The 22211-nt window shown below is 54.4% G+C and overlaps 1 long non-coding RNA gene across 1 annotated transcript; it reads left to right on the forward strand.

The window, feature by feature from the left end:
* The first annotated feature begins 323 nt into the window (after positions 1–323).
* LOC132658661 (uncharacterized) lies at positions 324–11906 on the forward strand. Its single transcript, XR_009598582.1, has 2 exons — positions 324–758; positions 1061–11906. It is a non-coding gene; the product is annotated as an uncharacterized LOC132658661 (long non-coding RNA).
* The last annotated feature ends 10305 nt before the right edge of the window (positions 11907–22211 follow it).

Consider the following 22211-nt stretch of genomic DNA (forward strand, 5'->3'; position numbering starts at 1 on the left):
GGTAAAGAATCCTGCCAATGCAGGAGACACGAGTTCAATCCCTGGTCCAGGAAGATCCCACGTGCCTCAGAGGAGCTAAGGCGTGAACCACAGCCACCAAGCCTGTGCTCCACAGCCTGGGGGTCACAGCCACTGAGCCCACGCTCTGCCACCGCTGAAGCCTGGGGGCCCTGGGGCCCATGATCCATAACAAGGGAAGCCGTTGCAACGAGAAGGCCAGGCACCACAACCAGAGAATGCGCCCCGCTCACCACAAGCAGAGCAAAGCCTGTGCAGCAGCAAGGACCCAGCAAGGGACCCAGGACCCCTCACCCAAGAAAAGAGCCTGGGAAAGAAGAGCTGAAGCCCACGCAGTGCTCTGCCTACCCGTCCAGTGGCCTGAGCAGTGGGCGCTGCAGGCCGGCCTTCAGGGGGAACTGCGGAGCAGGCGGCGAGCTCGCCTGCCCGCCTGTGGACTAGGCCACCCCCTCAGATCCAGCAGCCTTGCACCCAGGTGCTGAAGTGACCCATTCACGGTGAAGCCCTCCTTGCTCAGAGCCTGCTCAGCTGCCACCTGCTCTTCCCTTTTAATCTCTTCAGAATCTGCAGACGTGGAGATCAGGCACGACCTCCCAAGTCTTCACAGGAAACGGTGCCGCGCACGGGCAGAACTTCCCTGCGAGCATCCGCCAAGTCAGAGCCACCGACTGAGCTCCCTGGTTGCCGGGAATGGGTGGTCTCCAGAGCGCAGAGGAGAGCGCATGTCACACAGACCGATGGTAAGAAGTTCACAGGCATGCCTCTGGGAGAGGCTGGCGGTCAGCCCTGGGATCGGAACCAGCAGGAGTCTTGGCTCCTGGAAGCTGCCTGGGTCTGGGGAGCGGAGGCTCCAGGAGCGAAGCGGCCGAGCAGAGGAGTGGCGGCAGCAAAGCAGCTCGGCTCGCTGGCGAGGGTTCCTGGAGGACGCAGCAGGGACAGCGGCTGGGGTTTCAGGGGCAACGGCGGCATGAGCTGCCCACAGAAGCTTCTCCCAGGCTCTCTTCGGATCCTAATGCAGGCGCCGCCACTGTTCCCTCTGTAGATGCACTGCTCCCCTGGGAAGTAAAGGTCGGTGCCGCCTAAGTGGGCTCCTGCTGCAGGAACGTGATGACGCCGGCCTTCGTTTGCCGGACAGCAAGGACCCAGGAGAGCGTAGAAGATTCACTTCAAGTTATGGCAAGAATGCAGACAGTGCCGAATGGACCGCTGCCTGGGCAGCGCGGGAAAAGCCTGAGAAGACGTTTTAGAGAAGCCAGATAGTAAAACCAACCTGACTTTCATTCAGTTTGTAGAAATAAAGCTGTGAGTTTTATTCTTTAGAGGTTTAAAAATTTTTGTAATGTCTTGGCATTTCTGAGAAACTTATAACACATGTGCAAGGTTCAAGAACTAGAAATATAAAATCGCTCACATTGCATTGTTCTTCCTACCCCCTCCCTTCTTGCCAAGGCCCTGCTGCGTCCACAGTCAGCCACGTGTTTTGTTCTCAGGAATACCTTCCAGAGGTTTATTTCTTTATTTTTTTCCCTAAGTATTTATTTGGCTGAGCCTGCGGGACCTTCTCCGTGGGAACTCTTAGCTGTGGCATGTGGGTCCTAGTTTCCTGACAAGGGGTTGAACTCAGGCCCCTACAATGAGAGTGCGGAGTCTTAGCCCCTGGATCAGGAGAGACGCCCCAGAGTGTCATTTTATGTAAGCACAAGCAACTGTGAATATCTGTTTCTTCACTCCCCGTGGTGGTGCTAGTGGTAAAGAACCCACCTCCCTGTGCAGGAGACAAAAGAGACTCAGGTTCAATCCCTGGGTCTGGAAGATCCTCTGGAGCAGGACGTGGCAACCCACTGCAGTATCCCTGCCTAGATTCCTATGCAGGAGACATGAGAGACTCAGGTTCAGTCCCTGGGTCTGGAAGATCCTCTGGAGCAGGACGTGGCAACCCACTGCAGTATCCCTGCCTAGATTCCTATGGGCAGAGGAGCCCGGTGGGCCACAGTCCACGGTGTCACACAGTGTCGGGCAGGACTGAGTGGCTGAGGACACCACATTTAGAGCCATGAACGGTCGCATACTGAGCACAGTGCTTTATGGTGTCTTGCTTATACTCAGCTGACAATATCTTGGGGAATAGTCTCTCTTGGGACACTGTTTTCCACAAACCAGTCCACTGAATAGATGATGTACGATAATACGCTTTACTGGTCCACACTGGAATAAACACTAATATAAAATGACATCTTAACATCACAATAAGCAATGTAATGCAAAACCTTAGCCTAATTCATTCCATTGCAGGAAAATGTATAAATTTCTAAGGCATTAGGAATTTCTACAAATCTAATGGATTTGTAGCCTGAAGGAGTTCTAACTGAAATATAGCATCTGATAGGACTTTGCTGGGAAAGTAGCACGTTGCTGGATCCCCCCGCCCCCTGCCCCCGAGGAGCTATGCGATGATCACTTCTCTTTCCCTGAGACTCGACCTCTCCTCCCCCAGGTTTCTCCCTCATCTGTTTTTAGAAACACTCTCCAGCCTCTTCTCCCCTTGTGACTTCCCTATAATCTGCTCTTCTCAGCACTGTCCTTCATTTGCCGCCCGCATTGCCTGGCCTGGTCTCTCCCTGCGGTCTCAGCATTGTCCAGCATCGCTGCCCCCGCTGCCCTGGAGACTGTATCAATGCGGCCAGATAGGTGGTTGAGTATAGAAAAATGGTTCATGGATGATACTGAATCACTGAGCCTGGATGAGAAGGAGACATCCACAGGGGAGTTCAAGGTAGCGGGGGAAGAAGGAGAAGTTAGGTTTTATCTGTGGTCTTCATTCAGGGGAAGAAGCTACAGGGCCCACACCAGGGAAGAAGGAGTCAGAGTCAGAGGTAAATACTTGGGAGGTGGTGTCCAGAAATTCCAGCAGGAACCCTGAAGAGAAGAGTGAGGGGGAGAGCCTGCTGTGAAGCCGCTGTATGTTGGGCAGGGCACACATGGGGCAGCAGAGAAAGAAGCAGGAAAGTAATAACAGGCTTCCCAAGGGAAGGGGAGGGTGTCACGGTAACAGTGATGTGCACATAGTGACACAGGTCACGGAGAGACGAGGGAGAGTGGAACGGAGCCAGTGAGAGGGGAGCGTGGATGCAATTAATACATCCTATACGTTGTTGGAGAAGGCAATGGCACCCCACTCCCGTACTCTTGCCTGGAGAATCCCATGGATGGAGGAGCCTGGTAGGCTGCAGTCCATGGGGTCGCTAAGAGTCAGACGCGACTGAGCGACTTCAGTTTCACTTTTCACTTGCATGCATTGGAGAAGGAAATGGCAACCCACTCCAGTGTTCTTGCCTGGAGAATCCCAGGGACGGGGGAGCCTGGTGGGCTGCCGTCTCTGGGGTCGCACAGAGTCAGACATGACTGAAGCAACTTAAATGTACATTGTTTCATGAGAGGCCAAGAGCAGAGCCCAAGAGAGAGGCTGAGCCAGAGAGCAGGACACAATGAAGGAGACATGGAAGTTGATAAATAAAAACACAGGTGTTCAAATCAAGATTGTGTCAAAACGCAAGGAATACAATTTGGATTTTAAGGAACTCCTTTTAGGGAATATGGAAATAAGTGCAGGTGAGATGATATGAATTCTTAGATGAGGATTCACAAGGATGACTGCCCTGCCTAGAGAGTGGCACCACCAGAAGCAGCTCTGCGCCGAGGTGAGCGGGGAGATGGCACAGCACAGTGGGGAGACACTGGTTGATGGAGACTCTGGGCCTTCCCGGGAGGAGGGCTTCCTGCAGACCCCTTACGCCGGTGTGCTGAGAACATTGGGCAGGAGTTACCTGCGCCACTGAGAGTCACTGTACTTGGAGGGGTTTTGCTTAAATATGGTTCCATTTCTTTCTGGCAGCACAGGACCTTCCTTGCTGCTTGCAGGCTCTCCCTACTGCAGCGAGCAGGGCCTGTGCTCTAGTTGCGGTGGTTGGGCTTCCCACTTTGGTGGTGTCTCTTGCTGTGGAGCGCTGGGCTCTAGAATGCCTGGGCTCAGTATTTACAGCTTCATTTCTCTGTGGCACGTGGGATCTTCTGGGGACCAGAGATCGAACCGGTGTCTCCTGCACTGCAAGGTAGATTCTTAACCGCTGGACAGCCAGGGCAGCCCCTGTACTTGCAGTTTTCATTGGAGCTACCTAAGTCCTGATAAACGTGACCTCAGCGAAAGGGGGAAGGAGAGTGAGCGCACGGCCTGCCTTCCACCGCAGGGAGCCTGCTGGGTCTGCACAGACCCCTTTCCGTTTCTGAACCGCACTTGCCATTTACTCACTTCCTCTTTCTCCACCTAAAAAACACACTCTCTTAAATTCTCCAAGCAATCTTCCCTGTGGCTTTCTTCCATGGAAGTAGAATTTCTAGGCAAAAGAGTCTATGCAATCTTTCTATGTGAGTATCAGAAGAAGGTGAACATTTTTGGGGGGGTAATGGTTCTGGAAATTCAGAATTAAATATGTTTCAGCTCTCATTGGCCTAATGGGTGTACCTGGCCCAGCTTCCTGCATCTTAGCTGGCTCACTGGTGTCATTAAAGTCCCGGGGTCTCTCTGGCCCCCAGCCACTGCATCCACCTCCTAAGGCGTGGCAAAAAAAAAAAAAAAAAAAAAGGCTCTCTGGCGCCATTAAGACCCCTGCTGACTGCAGATCCTGTGGCCTTGCTGGTGCCTTGACTTACTGCAGCGTCCTAAGTCCTTACCTAGGGTTTGTTGGCATAAAGTTCAACCAGGAAAAACAGAAAGCAAAACCTGTTTTAGTGTGTCTCTTGATATTTGGTTTTGCTTTTACATTTGCAAGAGCAAAACAGAGAAAATGAAGCAGAAGATACTTTCAAACATATGGTTAACGGATTTAGAATTACTGATTCAAAGTGAAAGTGAAAGCGAAGTAGCTCAGTCATGTCTGACTCTGCGACCAGTGGACTGTAGCCCACCAAGCTCCTCTGTCCATGGGATTCTCCAGGCAAGAATCCTGGAGCGGGTTGCCATTCCCTTCTCCAAAACACACACTTAACACACAACAAGACATTAAATTGATTGAGGACATTGCAAGAAGTGTCATAATTCATTCTCCCTTTGTCCACAGCTAATTGAGTGTGCTCAGTTAAGATGCTCTGTGTCTACAGAGCGCGCTGTCATTCTTGGCTAATTTAAAATACAGTGTATTAACGGGAAATTGAAATACAGTGTATTAATGGGAAACTGGAGGCACAATGAGGCAAACAGATCAGGAGACAACTGTCATCGAAGAGAGTTGATGACGTAGAGTTCCCAGGAGGAGGGACAGGCCACGCCATTGGGCTACCCGGGAAGGGACTGGACTTGTCCGGAGAGGGAGGGAGGGGAATTCAGTACAGGGGCCTTTCCTGTGACTCCTCAGGAGGGAACAGCGAGCTGGGTGTGCAGGTTCAGGACCGGCCAGTGTGCGTGATGTTAGCGGCCATCCTCGGCGTCTGGCTCTGGGTGACGAGGGAAGGGGATGGTGGCCCGGAGCGCAGCGTAAATGTCACCTCCTCGGAGACACGTCCCCACGTGCATCTGCAGTGGCGGCTCCCCCGCGTCTCCTGCCCTCAGCGCCTCGGCCCTTCGCGGCCCAGGGCCGGCCCTGTCAGCGCCGCTGGGGCTCGTCAGCCATCCGTCCTCGGCCGGGACTCCTCTCCTCTCCTCCCCGCCGCCCCCCCGCCCCAGCCCCCCTTCCCGCTGGGCCGTGTCCGCCCTTCGCTCCCTGGAGCTGCCTCTTCTACAGGCGGTTCTGTTCATTCCTCGTCTCCCTCCACAGCGCCAGCTCTGCGGGAGCAGCAGGATCGCTTCTTTTTAAAGTGTGGGGGTTTTCTGTCTTACTCTCCTCTTTTTATTTATTTATTTATTATTTTTTCTTTTACTTTATTTTACTTTACAATACTGTATCGGTTTTGCCACACATCGACAGGAGTCCGCCACGGGTGTACATGAGTTCCCAACCCTGAACGCCCCTCGCACCTCCCTCCCTATGCCATCTCTCTGGGTCATCCCAGGGCACCAGCCCCGTGGTCAAGGGCTGTGAGGTGTGGTGGCTGGGCCCCTGCCCCCAGCCCAGGCCTGGCACAGAGCACATGCGCTCTCAGCATTTGGGGACGGACACACCCGCCACCGTGCTTAGCAGGGAACCAGCAGCGGTAAGCCTTGTTGCTGCCCCCAGGGGGCTGTTAGAAACCAGATGACAGCCCCAGAGGAGTTGCTTGGTTAGGAGCCATGCCAGCAGGATAGGCGGAAATGCAGTTTTGGCTCTTCCAGAAATGAACTCTTGAACCAGTCAGCCAGGAATCTTCTGACTATCACTAGTTAAGCCATCTGCCTGAGAAAGCTTTCCGGCCTCTAATGGAAAGTAACCTTGCAGTAGCCACTTGGATTCTTTGCCCAGCACAACGTCCTTGTTCCTGATCCCTCAGCCTATACACGTCTTTTATTGTGTGCAACTCCTCAGTTTCTAACTGCTGAATTGGATGCTGCCTGATTCATAAATCTTTAAATAGAGGCACTAAGATTTTAAAATTTTACTCAGTTGAATTTTATTTTATTTTAATAGGGCTTACAGCTTATTTTGGAGAAAGCACCCAACTCCAGTACTCTTGCCTGGAAAATGCCATGGACAGAGGAGCCGAGTCACACATGACTGAGTAACTTCACTTTCACTTTTCACTTTCCTGCATTGGAGAAGGAAATGGCAACCCACTCCAGTGTTCTTGCCTGGAGAATCCCAGGGATGGGGGAGCCTGGTGGGCTGATGTCTATGGGGTCACACAGAGTCGGACATGACTGAAGTGACTTAGTAGCAGCATAGCTTATTTTAAGATTATACTTGGCTTTTAAGAGATTGTTATAGATTCAGTCGAGCTCACTGTGAACGATGTCAGATTCATGATCTCTGAAGAAGATTTAGCTTCAGGACCAAGGGCCAGGATTGATCACTCAAGAGCGTTTGTGTAGCAGAGTTTTATTACAGTGGAAAAAGGTCAGAGAAAGCTTCTGACATAGATATCAGAAGGGGTGCCCCCCTTGCTAGTGTTAGCAAGGGACGTATATACTTTTTAAATTAGTTACTGGACTTCCCTGGTGGCTCAGAGGTTAAAGCATCTCCCTGGAATGCAGGAGACCAGGGTTCAATCCCTGGGTCGGGAAGATCCCCTGGAGAAGGAAATGGCAACCCACTCCAGTACTCTTGCCTGGAGAATCCCATGGAGGGAGGAGCCTGGTAGGCTACAGTCCATGGGGTCGCAAAGAGTCGGACACGACTGAGAGACTTCACTTTAAATCAAAAGAAGGTCTCAGGGTTGTGAAATTTTTACCAGAGCCACTCTCACAAGTAACACTTTAGGACGAACAGGATTCGAGTTTAACAGAAGGATCCTGCCAGACCCATTCCCATAATATACATTCTGAGATATCAGGACTAATCAGAAGGTTTTCAGGAAGGAGAAACTGTCCTCAAGCAGATACACTGTTGGTATACAATCCCTAGTACAGAGTTTAAGTGGCTCAGATGGTAAAGCATCTGCCTACAATGTGGGAAGCCCAGGCTGGATCCCTGGGTTGGGAAGATCCCCTGGAGAAGGCAATGGCACCCACTCCAGTGCTCTTGCCTGGAGAATCCCATGGACAGAGGAGCCTGGTGGGCTACAGTCCGTGGGGTCGCAAAGAGTCGGACACGACTGAGCAAGTTCACTTTCTTTCACAGAGTTTAAACTGAGTTGTGTAATCATCAGTTCCGGGCCCAAAGAAAGAAAAACAAACAAACAAACAAACGTTTTAAGTGACTAAGACTAAGAAAAAAGAGGAAAAAAGGTGCTTGTCCTTTCCTCCTCCTTGAGAACCCCAGACCCCTCTCTCCTCGGGTACCCCTGGACTTCTTATCAACCTGCCTAGGAACTGACTCGCTCACTTTGAGTATCTCTTCAGCCTGTGAGCTCCATGAGAACATCAGGCCCGAAAGAGAAAAGACCTTGAGTAGATGTTATGATGGCTGAATAACTGTAGAGATAAAATGACTAAACAGAGTCCAGGTGAAGGTTACATTCACTGAAGATTAGCTTTTTCTTCCTCCTCCCTCCCTCTTTCCAGAACAGAAGTTCCAGGGACCTTGTATCACCCTCACCTCATATGGAACTCCAGTGGTCGGGGCGATTTTTAGCTTTTCATTTATTTTTACACTGGAAGACATTTCATGAGTGTACCCCTCAAAACTGAGAAAATCACTACTTGAGGGGCAGGGACCCTCCATGTTGTCTGAGTCGAAAGAGAACAGCATGTGAACACAGGATGTTGAGGAGACGGCTCGGGGCCCTGGGCAGCTGGGAGCAGGGGGACAAAGGCAGAGGGGGTTGTTCCCACCCCCTCCTCCCAACATGATGCATTTGTCCCTCTTTGCACTTAATCACTCTGATTCTGATTATCTGGAGATTGACGTGTCTGCCGGCAGATGGTGTGGTCTCAGGTCACAGCATTAAAGGCCCCCAGACCTCAGTTCTGAGCTGTTTGCAAGACCTAGGACAAGTCTTCAGCGTCTGAGATCTGCTGTTTTTAACCTGAAGCATTGATAGTGGTACTACCTATGTGAGGGTCCAGAGGTTGAGACATAGGTACTTGGGATTGGTCACTGGGAAAGGCTGCAACCCTGGGAAGGCTGCCGCTAGAATCCCAGCCTTACAGGAGTGGTAAGTGCAATATCTGGATGAAGCAGTGAGGACGTCAGCGAGAGACACTCAGCTGGTGCCAGGACCGCACTGAAGGAGAGCACTGGGCTTTTCTCCACTCGCTTCCAGAGGGTCAGGCCCTATTGCCATTGGCCACATAACCTGAGTGATAATCACCTCCTGGGAACTCCAAGTCACAGCCTGATGGCTAGGCCTCCAGAGGGCTGAAGGATGTGTCAGGAACGGTTTGCCCACAGATGCTGGGCACCCCAGGGCTCTGACAGGGGCTGGTGAGACTGGCATGGCAGGGCCCCACAGCACAGGGTACTGGGGTGCCTGGTCGGGGCTGCCACCATCTAGGGCCATACCACCATGAAGGCACTTGCTAATTTCTGAGCTCAGAAGCTGAAGCAAAGTTGAGCGTGATTAGTAGTTGGTTGCAAGACCGCCTGGGGAGACCAGGAGCTGCAGACCCTCCTGTCTGTCCCTCCTTTCGTCTCTCTCACCCTCAGCAGCCGCCCTCCACTGGCACAGATGGGCCCTTCTTTGGCCATTGGGAAGTGGCCTATTGTTGAGTCTTGGCCTGGGAGGGCGCTCTGGGGGCTCTGACAGTGGGCAGCACAGCTGGGCTGGTGCCCCCTGTGCACGCTGGCCGCTCTGGGTTGGGGGGCAGGTTGAGTGCCTACAAGAAGGCGGTACTTTATGCCATGGAACTGTGCGCATAAAATGGTTCTAATGGCGACGTTGGACCTCAGTGTATTTTCCACATTAAAAGAACTGTAGCGTGCGTGTGTGTGTGTGTGTGTGTGTGTGTGCGCGCGCGTGCCCACATGCATGTGTTAAAGACTTAGGAAAGTTCTGAAGCCAAACAAAAAATCGGATCACATGATAAAGTAAGAATAAGCCTCAGAAACACGGCACCGTGTAAGGAGCCGGACCCAAATGGCCGCAGCTGCACAGACCCATGTGCGTGAGACACACAGAATAGGCAGTTCCATAAGGACGAAGGAGTGAGGAATGCGGAATTTAAAGTGGCTGATTAAGGAACACTCGGTGTCTTTGTAGGGAGATATCAGACAGTGATGATGGCTACACAACTATATGCATAGGCAATCACTACAATACAGTGCTCAAGGGGGAAGGTTTTGGTATATGAGATATATCTAAACTTAAAATGAGTAATTTGAATTTTTTTTTTCAAAAATAACAACAACCACATATTTTCCTCCGTGCTTCATTTGGTTCTTTCTAAGCGCTGTAGACATAAACAAAGATGCCTGTGTCTCTGTGTGCATGCTCAGTCGTGTTTGACTCTGTGACCCCATGACCTGTAGATGGCTAGGCTCCTCAGTTCATGGAATTTTCCAGGCAAGAGTACTAGAGTGGGTGGCCATTTCCTCCTCCAGGATATTTTCCCGATCCTTTACTGTTTCTTCAGAATTTGTCTCCAGAGCAGGGAGTCAGCCACCACCACTCACCTAGGCTGACTCAGGGCACACATTGGAGTGGGGACACGTTCTGGTGGGAAAAGGGAAAGCGTGTCCTGCTCAGAGCATGTAATATGGGGTAGCTGGAGGCAGGCTGACAGGAAGAGGGCCATCCCAGGTGACTGCTTAGATAACAGATTTGGTTTCCCCCATTTGGTACTAAATTGAAAGGAAGAAAAATAAGGAAGGTGGCAGTCACTGACCGTGCACTGAGTCCTGGAGCCCACTGCTGCGGAGGCTGGGGTCTGGTTTTCCAGGTCGGTTGCTGCTGGGCAGGGCCTCGTGGCTGGAAGGAGAGATTCCCCGACTTCCCAGTGTGTGAAGAAAGTTCTTCATCTCAACATCCTTCTCTAGTTGTCTGCAATTGGATACTCTGTGGATAAGCTTGAAACGATGTTTCTTAAATTAATTGCAAACAAAGGTAATAATTACGTTATTGTTGAGTAACAATGATAATGGTGATTTTCATTATAATTAATTTTAAGATTTCTCATTGGATACCTACATTACAGCAGGTTACCACATTAGTAGCAAGGATCTCCAACAACTGTCGGGCCATCTGGTCGACCTCGCCAGAGCAGCCGCCAATCTGTAGGCTTTGTGATCCTCACACAGATGTATCCGTGTCTCACACCCGCGAAACAGCGCCTCCACACGGACACCATTCTTCCCACTTCTGAGCCCGAGGAGAATAGAAGGGTCGCAGGGCGCCCCTCGCATAGATGCAGCCCGACCCGCAGGAAACCCGCCGGCTGAGTCCTGGGCCCGTCACCGGGAACCGTGGCCGCCTGGGAGCAGCCGCAGCGCCGCGACGGCAGCGGGACGCCCGTTCTCCCAAGTGGGCAAGGATGCGCTTCCGGGCGCCCTTTGGGGAGGTGGACGGGCGGCCCGTGGTCCCTCTGCGGGGAGAGGACGCACGTTCGTGAGTCAGGACTGTCGGGGTCCATGGGGGAGGCTGGGGAGACTGGACATGTCCGCGTGCATCCGTGTGGTCCGCACCTCCGGGCGAGAGGGAAACATCGAGGAGGTGTGACCCCGCGGACGCCGGCGCCGGGACCTTTCCGGCTCGCGCTCAGCTGCCCCGGCGGCGCCCGCGGGCAGAAGGGGCCCCGCGGCGCGCCGGTCCCGGGCCGGGCAGCGACACCGACCGGCGCCGCCCGCCCAGGCCGCGGACCTGCAGCCCGACTCTCCGGCGACAGCAGGCTCCTCCCGGGTCTCATGGCGCTGTCACCCCCGGCCCCTGGAGCTCTGCCCCGGGCTCGGCGGCCGAGCCGCAGCCTTCGCGGGAGTCGCCAGCGTTCCCCGGGAAGGGACCGGCTCGCGGCGGCCGCTGGGTGGCTCCCGACGAGCGGCGCACACGGCCCCGGGCGCACCCCGACCGCCGGGCCGCCCTGACGCCCCGCTTGTCCCGGGCGTCCGCCTGGGAGCCGGCTCCCGGCCCCGCAGGGCGCGGAGACCCAGACAACAGACGGGAGGGCGGGAGCTGGGGAGACCTCCCCGGGCAGCTGCGGGAGAAGGCGCGCTCCTCCGCGATCCCCGAGCGTCGGACCCAGGCGGCCCAAGGGCAGGTCCCTGCTCCCGGGCGGACTTGGGAATTTAGTGAGGCTTAGACTGTGTGGACTGTAAAGCTGAAACCGTGAAAGGATTCGGTAAAAACATGCATGAATGACTTTTATTCTGTGGAATAAAGGAATGGACTCATGATACATTTTTTAAAGTCCAGAAGCCATCAAAGAATGAATGATAAACAGCCATAAATCCACCTTTTCATATTCCACAAGGAAGGTCCAATGATAACACATCAGCGTGGGAGGAACATTTGTGCAAATACTTGTGTAATGAGATTATTGATATTAGTATCAGTATAAAAACAGAACATTCAGGAAACAGCCATTAAGAGGGATCTGGTAAGGGAATTTTTATCGGTACTGACTTGAAAGATCTGTGTGATGAATTGTTGGATAAAAATAGCCAAATTAGGATTTCCACTGGTGTTAAGAGAAAAAATATACACATTTGTACATTTATTTTTTAAATGAACTAAGATGGAAAGGCAAATGAATTAGAATAGCTAAAGCAGTTTTATAAAAATAATATAGTCTTTGCCATAGCTTGGCACCTGGTGCCAGAAAGAAGTGTCTTCAGAAACCAAGACGAGCCACACCGCCTGCTTTTCAGCCCCCTCCTCCTGTGGCCTCCAGGCAGGCAGCTGGCATCCTAGCCCCTTAAAGTCACGGCTCCACTCAGACTGACACAGATCCAAGGAGCGGTTGGTATGACCTTGGCTCTGCAGACTTGGGCTCCTCAGCCTCTTGCCTCATCCTGGGAGCCCCCAGCCAGTCAGTCATCACCCCACTATCTTCCCCACCAGAGGCTACTGGCCCCACTCTGCAGGGGGCAGCCCTTGTCTCTATGAGATCTGAGCTGTTTTCCCAAAGGAAGGCTTTTCCCTTTGCACAGCAGCTGTGAAGCAAGTGGACAACTGACTTTTCGCACCTGGACTGATCGTGCGCTTTGTCCTCACGTCTGGCCCCAATTACCCCCATGAGGGTAAAAGGACACTCCCTTTACACAGGAGGTGTGGGTCAATGGGACACCTGAACTTTTACATCTGGACCTTTCATACGCATTTGGCATGCACTTAGCTCCTGAAGACACGAGACAGAGGCAGGGTTAGGCCTCTTAGCATGGTTGGCCATTGCTTTCATGAAACACCCAGGGTCTCTAAGCAATGCCAGGGTGGCAAGAATAAAGAAGCAGCATGCGATCATTCAGGCCACACACACACACACACACAGGAGAGGCTATAGAATCCACCTGATCCTAAGGGAAAATGTAACTCTGGAATCAACCATGTCCATGTGTCATGCAGAAGTAAGATCACCTAAATGACCTGATTCTTTAACAAATTTTCAATTATTAATAAATATTTGCTGTCCTTGTGTTTATTCTGAGGTTACTGAGTAAGGTGGCCAGTTTTACATTACTTAAAAAAGATTTATTTCATCGGGCAAAATTTACTAACACTTTACATTTCTTCAAGCAAAACTCTGGCATACCGTATTTAAAATACCACTTTCCTGAGCCAGAGCTGGCAAGTCTTCCTAAGCGGCAGATAGTGAGTATCATAGACGGTCCTACGGCCTCTGCTGCATCTGCGCAGCTCCGTTATTGCAGCAGGAAAGCAGCCCCAGGTATCTTTACAGACGCTGAAATTTGGCAGCCATACAATTCATATGTCTCACAACTTTATAACATTTAAAATAATAAAGATCATTCTTAGCTTGTGGGTCCAACCAGCACAGGTTGTGGTAGAATTTGACCCAGGGGATGCAGGATGCTGTGGCCTGATCTATAAAACCACAGTGGGACCGTTAGGGGAAGCATGCTGACTGAAACCGCCCAGCCTGGCCAGGCACCACGGTAACCATTTGCATGAGCTGTTTTATGACAGGAGGTCCTGGTAAGGAACACGGAACTAATAAGCCACCACCAACCAGAAGAGGTTGGGAAAGCTCAAAAGGAGACACCACACATGTTTGACCACCTCCCAGAATCCTCGTCTCTGGCATCCATCTTGGCTGAACCAAGTGTGCACCACCAGGAAGGACTCTGAGTCAGAATGATTGGCTAAAGACAACCCGGAACCAATCCCATCACCATAAAACCCGAGACTGCGAGCCGTGTGGCAGAGCTGCTCTCTTGGGTTCCCTTACCCTCCTGCTCTCCATGCTGGTGCCCTTTCCCAATAAACTCTCTCGCTTTGTCAGCACATGTGTCTCCTTGGACAATTCACTTCCGAGTGTTGGACAGGAGCCCAGTTTTGGGCCCTGGAACGGGCCTCCTTCCTGCAACAGTACCCCGTGATGTGGAACACCCACTGTGTTTTCAGGAGTCGGTGACCTGTGAGGATGTGGTTGTGAGCTTCCTCCAGAAAGACCAGCCCTGTCTTGTGATGCTGGAGACATCAGCCATCTGTGGGTGAGACTGTCAGTATTTCATAGAGAATCATCCAGAGCAGCTTGGCCTGAGTCAACTCTCATCCCCCCATGTCTCTTCTAAGGCTCACATGGACCTGAAGGACATTTTTAAATAATAAATTATATTTTAAGCTAGCCCTGAAAGAGAAGACACTTTTCAGACAAGCACAAATGAATAAATGAATTATCAAACTTATTACCATGTTCTCAGGCAGTTTAGTATTTCACTATATGCGTTTTTTTTTTTTTTTCTCTATAAACTAGCAGGTTCCATAAGGGCGAAGGATATCTAAGAAATTACATAAACAAGATCAGACCCCTGGGAAATCCTAAATATCTGTCTCCTTGACCTGAGAACTTAGGGTAAAACTTAGCAACTTCCCACATTTTAGCTTAATACTGAAAATGGGTTTTAGTGATATTTCCACTGAAAGTTTTCAATGCATCAGTTTAGCAGGGGACCTACCAGAGTGAAACTCATCTTCCTTGTGATAATCCAGTTACACCACACACGAGATGCCTGTGCCTCGAGGCTGTGCAGTTAGAAACTGCCCTTATTATCAGGAAAAGAGCACACATCTCAAAGCCAGTTATGTGTTTAGGGGAGAGTGGGGGGTGCGCGGTGCGGGGGAAGGAACAAGTCCATCTCCCTGGAAGGTAGAGGGATCACCTCCTGATTCACGGAGTCAGGAACATCTATTTTCCATGTAGGTTTTCAGAGACGCAGCTGGAGAGGACAGCAGATGGAGCTGAGCTTGGCTGTCCTCCCACAGAAAGGAGAGCTGAAAACACCAGACTTTTGCATGTTTGAGCAGCCTGACAAGGCCGCTGCACAGAAACCCCCTCAGAGCCTGATGTGCCAGTCAAGGTTGTGGACAAAAAAAAAAGTCCCCACCAAATTACAGCCAGGAGAAGTGTGCGTCTGTTCCCCATTTAGATGTGGAGTGAGGCAGCCCGGGGTTGGTCTGGCAGGGCTGTTCCAGAAAGCTCCACTCTCGTCCTAGGAATACTGTTCTGTCATCCCAGGGGCGTTTGCCCCCTCCAGGGTGGACCTGGAGCAGAATGGAGCTTCCCCTTCTCGGCTGACGTTCCCACAGCAAGACAGCAGGAGAAGGGAGAGCACACGTGGTTTCCCTCCATCCTGGAGGGAGAGAGAGCTGGTCTCACCAGCATCCCCGCTTCAGAGGATGCTGGGAATGTCTGTAGTCTCGGGCAGCCATGTGCTCAGTTCAAAGCTGTGTGTGCAGTCCCCCCAGGAGAGAAGGGGCCAGCCTCCTAGGAGCCCAGTGGGTGTCTCTGCCATGTTCCCCCTACCCACACCCTTCCCAGAGTTCTTGCTGTATGAGAGTTTGTCCCTCAAGTTGCATCAATTCACATTTCAGGAATGGGTTGAAAACCATGAGTTCATGGGCGGTTTTCATTAGATTTGCTGGTAGGTCATTGACTGAACTCCATTGCTAGCTCACAGAGTTTCTCTGGCCAGGGGCGGCACTGGGGCAGGCCGTGTGGGCGAAGAATAATAAGGTACCCAGTGGGAGCACCAGGGTGTCAGCAGGGGCTTCAAATCACAGGGGAAAGGAAAACACGGGGATACTCTTGAGGTCAACCCCCAAATAGTGTTGCTGGAAAATAACTACAATTAAGTAAGTACTTCCCTGATGGTTCAGACGGTAAAGAGCCTACCTGCAGTGCAGGAGACCCAGGCTCGAGCCCCGGGTGGAGATGTCTGGAGAGGGGAGCGGCTCCCCACTGTAGTATTCTTGCCTGGAGAACCCCGTGGACAGAGGAGCATGGTGGACCTATAGTACAGAGCGGCACAGTCAGACCTGACTGCAGCTACAGCATGCGTGCGCACATACACACCTGAGCAAGAAGACTAGTGAAGACCAAAGACACCCAAAGAACCGAGGCCTCTGAAGAGCTTCGGGAGCGCTCGATGCCCAAGAGGTAAATGGAGGGTATACGGAAGGCGCAGACTGCAGCTCCCCCTTTGGCTCTTCTTGTCTGTCTCCCCCATTAGCAGGTCAAGAGCGAACCAGGGGCCCCTGAGTGCCTGGGCAAAGCAGAAGCCCGAGGGCAGGACCCCCCCTCCCTGGCCAACCCCCTTCCCTCTGTCCCCACAGCCCAGGGGCCCCAGCCCCCTGTGCCCCACGCCTCACACCGGTGTAAACAGGTGTGATCACTTCCAAAGAGTGAAGCACACGGGCGCAGAACTGGCACCTCCCCGCGGCGCCCAGCCTTAGACCAATGCGGACTTCAGGAAAGTGCAAGTGGGAGTTACCACAGCCTACAACACAGCTTTTGCTTTCACCAGCGCCTGCAGTATACAGTTAGTCATCTAAGTAAGCTTGTTCTAAACACAGGCTTTTAATTTAGAAATAGTGCTGTTTTCTACTTCTTCAAAAATGTACCTTTGCAGCCAATGTTCAATTCCTCCCCTGTCTTCTTAACCAAGGCAGACTTTTTTTTTTTTTTTGCATCTTCAGAGACCCTGTCAGAGTGTTTCCTGAAGGTTAGGGGAGAGTTTCCTGGGTCACAGGCATCCCTTCCCCTGTTGCCAATCAGCACAGGTGTTTTACCATAAGCGCTGGTTCTGAGAGCACTCGCTGCGTGACAGGCTTGCATAGACCCGGAGCACTTTGTCCCCATCAGCGTCTGTGGCTGGTGTGGCCACTTGGAAGCAGCCTGGCGTCCCGGCCCCCACCCCGGGCGAGCCACCCTGCAGGCCCCTTCCCTCACCGCTCCCACCCCCAGGATCCCAGGGCGCTGGGCCCTCGGGGCCGCAGTGCGCTCCTACCTGCCCCCTCACGGGTATGGACAAGTCATCTTTGTGCCGGTCCAGTAGGAAGGAGGTTCTGTCACAGCCCCAGGGAGACCCACGGAGGGGGCCCCATCCCCTCAGAGGCTCAGGACTCCTCACAGAGGTGCGGGGGATCGTCGTGGTGGCTGCAGGAGCCTCAGCGCCTGCCCTGTGGGTTCTCACCCACTGAACAAAGACTGCAAATACCTCTGGAAGTGGGGTGACTGCAGGATAGGTGAGACGCAAGTGGGTTCATTGTGGCGGAGAGGGGTTTCTAAGTTGCAAAGCACAGGCCAAGTCTTTTCTGAGCTGGAAATATGGACCGCTCAGAACCTGCCCCACCAACTGGAGGGATTGGTTGGCATGCTTGTTGAGGCAGTCTGAGTGTGGGCTGGAAAGGAATCTCCAGGCACAGCATTTCAGAAGGCAGTGGGTTGATTACCCACAAAGCAGAGATAATGTGGGCACTGCCATCACAGTGGGCTGAACTCCGGGCAGACCAGGGAGATTTGGCAGTTTTTGTGGGTTTAATAACCAATTTTTATAGCCTCAAGACAAAGAAAATTCCTGCTGTAGGGCTGGCATCAGGTGATTGATTAGGGAGCTACGAGTGTTTACTGGAGTGGGCATCTTTGCCTAATTGGGAGTCAGGAAGCTTGTTAGTGATGACTGGGTGTTTTGGCAATGGTTACAAAGGGCGGAGTTACCTCCAGAAGTGTCATTGGTTCTGGGCTCGGCTTCTGTGGCCAAGGGCAGGACTCACCAGTCCTGGGCGTAGGTTTCTCAGAGAGAAACGAGGAGGTGGTGGAGGAGGAGAGCTCCCGGTGAGAGCCTGGACCTGACACCCATCCTTCTTGATCTCGGCACAGGAGCTGCGGGTTACTCTGCGTACAGCTGTCCCCAGGTCAGAGTGGCTGCCTCCTCCGGGCCTGATGTTCAATCTTGATTACGTAAGACAGATGCAAAACAAAAGAGTTAAGACCTACGGCAGGCTGTCGTCCTCCGACCCCTTCATTCACAGCCCGGGACAGTGCTTCGTGACACCTCCTGTCCCCACTACACGCTCAGGGCTCCCTCCCCAGAGCACGTTCATGGAGGCCCCACTTTGTTCCTGGCCCATTCCAGACACCGGGGCTCAGCTGTAGGTCAAGCAGGAGGCTGGAGACCCCAATCCTTATACGAAACTGACAGGCTTAGAGACAGAAAAAGTAAAATGTATGCCAAGTCCAGTGGTAATATGCACCTGGGAGAAAAATAAACTCAGGAAGTTTAGGTAAGTTTCAGAGTGTGTTTCGAGAGTAATCAATGGGGAGAGTGTTCTGAGCTGGGAGAGCAGCAAGTGCCAAGACCCTGAGGCCACCGTGGAAAGCATGGTCAGAGTTTGATAGTGTGGATTCTTTCATTTTTCTTGAGTCTTTTTCTTTCTCGTTTCTAGCTCATTAATATAAACCTGGGCACCAGTCTCTTGAATTCAGCATATTATATCGTGGTGAATCAAAGTGAAAGCTTCAGTGGTTTTGGATCAAGTGAGCACCTGTTTATTGAGTGGTCTCTCTGGACCCGGCACTCTGGGAGTAACCAGGAGGCTGTGGAATGGAAGTGACGGTCTCCCCCTTGACGACCGTGGTCAATGAATTTCCACCATGTCCTGAGGCCCCTTCCACTCCACTTTCTCCCCACCTCACCTGGGTCATGAATTCTGGTCCAAATGCTTTCATATCTTCATCCTCTGTATGTAATTCCTTCCAGATGTTTCTGACCCAAGATCCACCAAACTTCTCAAAGGCAATGCGGCCCCAAATGAGTCCACCCTTTAAGGGCAGCCACTAATCACCCCGCCCTCAAGTCTCAGGAGTGGCGTCTGCCTCATCGCACCCAACACCTCCCACCGTGATCCCACCACTGCAGGACTCCCCAGCGTCCTCTCCAGCCTCAGACTGCACACTGACTCACCTCTGCACCAAGCCACTCCCCTCAAGCGGAGGGCAATTGCACACAGAACACCACGTGCGGATTGCCAGTAAAGAGGACCTATGCCCGAGCAGAGGGCAGAGAGGCCTCGCTGAGCGGGTGGAGCACAGGCCAGTGGGGCAGCAAAGTTCACACGGCAGGTGAGGCAGGCGGCACACTGCAGCCCCTGCCCGCAGGTCTCCCGGGGGGCCTGTGACCTCAGGCTCCCATCCTGGTGGGCTGCCTCCCTGTGTTAGAGGGACGCCCCATTCATTCACACGGCAGGTGAGGCAGGCTGCACACTGCAGCCCCTGCCCACAGGCCTCCCAGGAGGGCCTGTGACCTCAGGCTCCCGTCCTGGTGGGCTGCCTCCCTGTGTTAGAGGGATGCCCCGTTCATTCACACGGCAGGTGAGGCAGGCGGCACACTGCAGCCCCTGCCTGCAGGTCTCCCAGGGGGGCCTGTGACCTCAGGCTCCCATCCTGGTGGGCTGCCTCCCTGTGTTAGAGGGATGCCCCGTTCATTCACACGGCAGGTGAGGCAGGCGGCACACTGCAGCCCCTGCCTGCAGGTCTCCCAGGGGGGCCTGTGACCTCAGGCTCCCATCCTGGTGGGCTGCCTCCCTGTGTTAGAGGGATGCCCCGTTCATTCACACGGCAGGTGAGGCAGGCGGCACGCTGCAGCCCCTGCCCGCAGGTCTCCCGGGGGGCCTGTGACCTCAGGCTCCCGTCCTGGTGGGCTGCCTCCCTGTGTTAGAGGGACGCCCCATTCATTCACACGGCAGGTGAGGCAGGCTGCACACTGCAGCCCCTGCCCACAGGCCTCCCAGGGGGGCCTGTGACCTCAGGCTCCCGTCCTGGTGGGCTGCCTCCCTGTGTTAGAGGGATGCCCCGTTCATTCACACGGCAGGTGAGGCAGGCGGCACACTGCAGCCCTGCCTGCAGGTCTCCCAGGGGGGCCTGTGACCTCAGGCTCCCGTCCTGGTGGGCTGCCTCCCTGTGTTAGAGGGACGCCCCGTTCATTCACATGGCGGGTGCGGCAGACGGCACGCTGCAGCCCCTGCCCGCAGGTCTCCCGGGGGGCCTGTGACCTCAGGCTCCCGTCCTGGTGGGCTGCCTCCCTGTGTTACAGGGATGCCCCGTTCATTCACACGGCAGGTGAGGCAGGCGGCACACTGCAGCCCCTGCCCGCAGGTCTCCCAGGGGGCCTGTGACCTCAGGCTCCCGTCCTGGTGGGCTGCCTCCTTGTGTTACAGGGATGCCCCGTTCATTCACACGGCAGGTGAGGCAGGCGGCACACTGCAGCCCCTGCCCGCAGGTCTCCCAGGGGGGCCTGTGACCTCAGGCTCCCGTCCTGGTGGGCTGCCTCCTTGTGTTAGAGGGATGCCCCGTTCATTCACACGGCAGGTGAGGCAGGCGGCACGCTGCAGCCCCTGCCCGCAGGTCTCCCGGGGGCCTGTGACCTCAGGCTCCCGTCCTGGTGGGCTGCCTCCCTGTGTTAGAGGGACGCCCCATTCATTCACACGGCAGGTGAGGCAGGCGGCACGCTGCAGCCCCTGCCCGCAGGTCTCCCGGGGGGCCTGTGACCTCAGGCTCCCGTCCTGGTTTGCTGCCTCCCTGTGTTACAGGGCCCCCTGTTCATTCACATGGCGGGTGAGGCAGGCGGCACGCTGCAGCCCCTGCCCGCAGGTCTCCCGGGGGGGCCTGTGACCTCAGGCTCCCGTCCTGGTTTGCTGCCTCCCTGTGTTAGAGGGATGCCCCGTTCATTCACACGGCAGGTGAGGCAGGCGGCACACTGCAGCCCCTGCCCGCAGGTCTCCCAGGGGGGCCTGTGACCTCAGGCTCCCGTCCTGGTGGGCTGCCTCCTTGTGTTACAGGGACGCCCCGTTCATTCACACGGCAGGTGAGGCAGGCGGCACACTGCAGCCCCTGCCCGCAGGTCTCCCGGGGGGCCTGTGACCTCAGGCTCCCGTCCTGGTGGGCTGCCTCCCTGTGTTACAGGGCCCCCTGTTCATTCACACGGCAGGTGAGGCAGGCGGCACACTGCAGCCCCTGCCCGCAGGTCTCCCGGGGGGCCTGTGACCTCAGGCTCCCGTCCTGGTGGGCTGCCTCCTTGTGTTACAGGGACGCCCCGTTCATTCACACGGCAGGTGAGGCAGGCGGCACACTGCAGCCCCTGCCCGCAGGTCTCCCGGGGGGCCTGTGACCTCAGGCTCCCGTCCTGGTGGGCTGCCTCCCTGTGTTAGAGGGACGCCCCATTCATTCACACGGCAGGTGAGGCAGGCGGCACACTGCAGCCCCTGCCCGCAGGTCTCCCGGGGGGCCTGTGACCTCAGGCTCCCGTCCTGGTGGGCTGCCTCCCTGTGTTACAGGGATGCCCCGTTCATTCACATGGCGGGTGAGGCAGGCGGCACACTGCAGCCCCTGCCCGCACGTCTCCCAGGGGGGCCTGTGACCTCAGGCTCCCGTCCTGGTGGGCTGCCTCCCTGTGTTAGAGGGATGCCCCGTTCATTCACATGGCGGGTGAGGCAGGCGGCACACTGCAGCCCCTGCCCGCAGGTCTCCCAGGGGGGCCTGTGACCTCAGGCTCCCGTCCTGGTGGGCTGCCTCCCTGTGTTAGAGGGATGCCCCGTTCATTCACACGGCAGGTGAGGCAGGCGGCACACTGCAGCCCCTGCCCGCACGTCTCCCAGGGGGGCCTGTGACCTCAGGCTCCCGTCCTGGTGGGCTGCCTCCCTGTGTTAGAGGGACGCCCCGTTCATTCACATGGCGGGTGAGGCAGGCGGCACACTGCAGCCCCTGCCCGCAGGTCTCCCGGGGGGGCCTGTGACCTCAGGCTCCCGTCCTGGTGGGCTGCCTCCTTGTGTTACAGGGCCCCCTGTTCATTCACTCACCTTGTGTTTTGTTTTGGCACCCGTGCCAATCTTTGCCTAGATAACTAACTCACCCTTAGGCCCAGCTCAGAAGTTGCCCACTCCATGAAGACCTGCTGATGGCCACCGCTGCTTCGTGGTGCCTCTGGGCTCATCTGAAACTCCCCAGGGCTCTGACCGTGCTTGATTACCTCTCCAGCCTGTGAGATCTGTGAGGACACTGGACCAGACTGAGGAAGGAACTCAAACTGTGATGACGCCTCAGTGAGCAGAGAAAGAAACACCGTGCGCGCGAGCTCATCACAGGTCTCTGTCTCCTCCTCTGCCCTCTTTCTGGGACCAGGAGCTGAGGGGCCTTGTCTCACCCTCACCTCATCTGCCACTTCAGTAGTTGGCAGGATTTTTAT

This window comes from Ovis aries, chromosome 25 (genome assembly GCF_016772045.2).
Source record: "Ovis aries strain OAR_USU_Benz2616 breed Rambouillet chromosome 25, ARS-UI_Ramb_v3.0, whole genome shotgun sequence".
Lineage (NCBI taxonomy): Eukaryota > Metazoa > Chordata > Mammalia > Artiodactyla > Bovidae > Ovis > Ovis aries.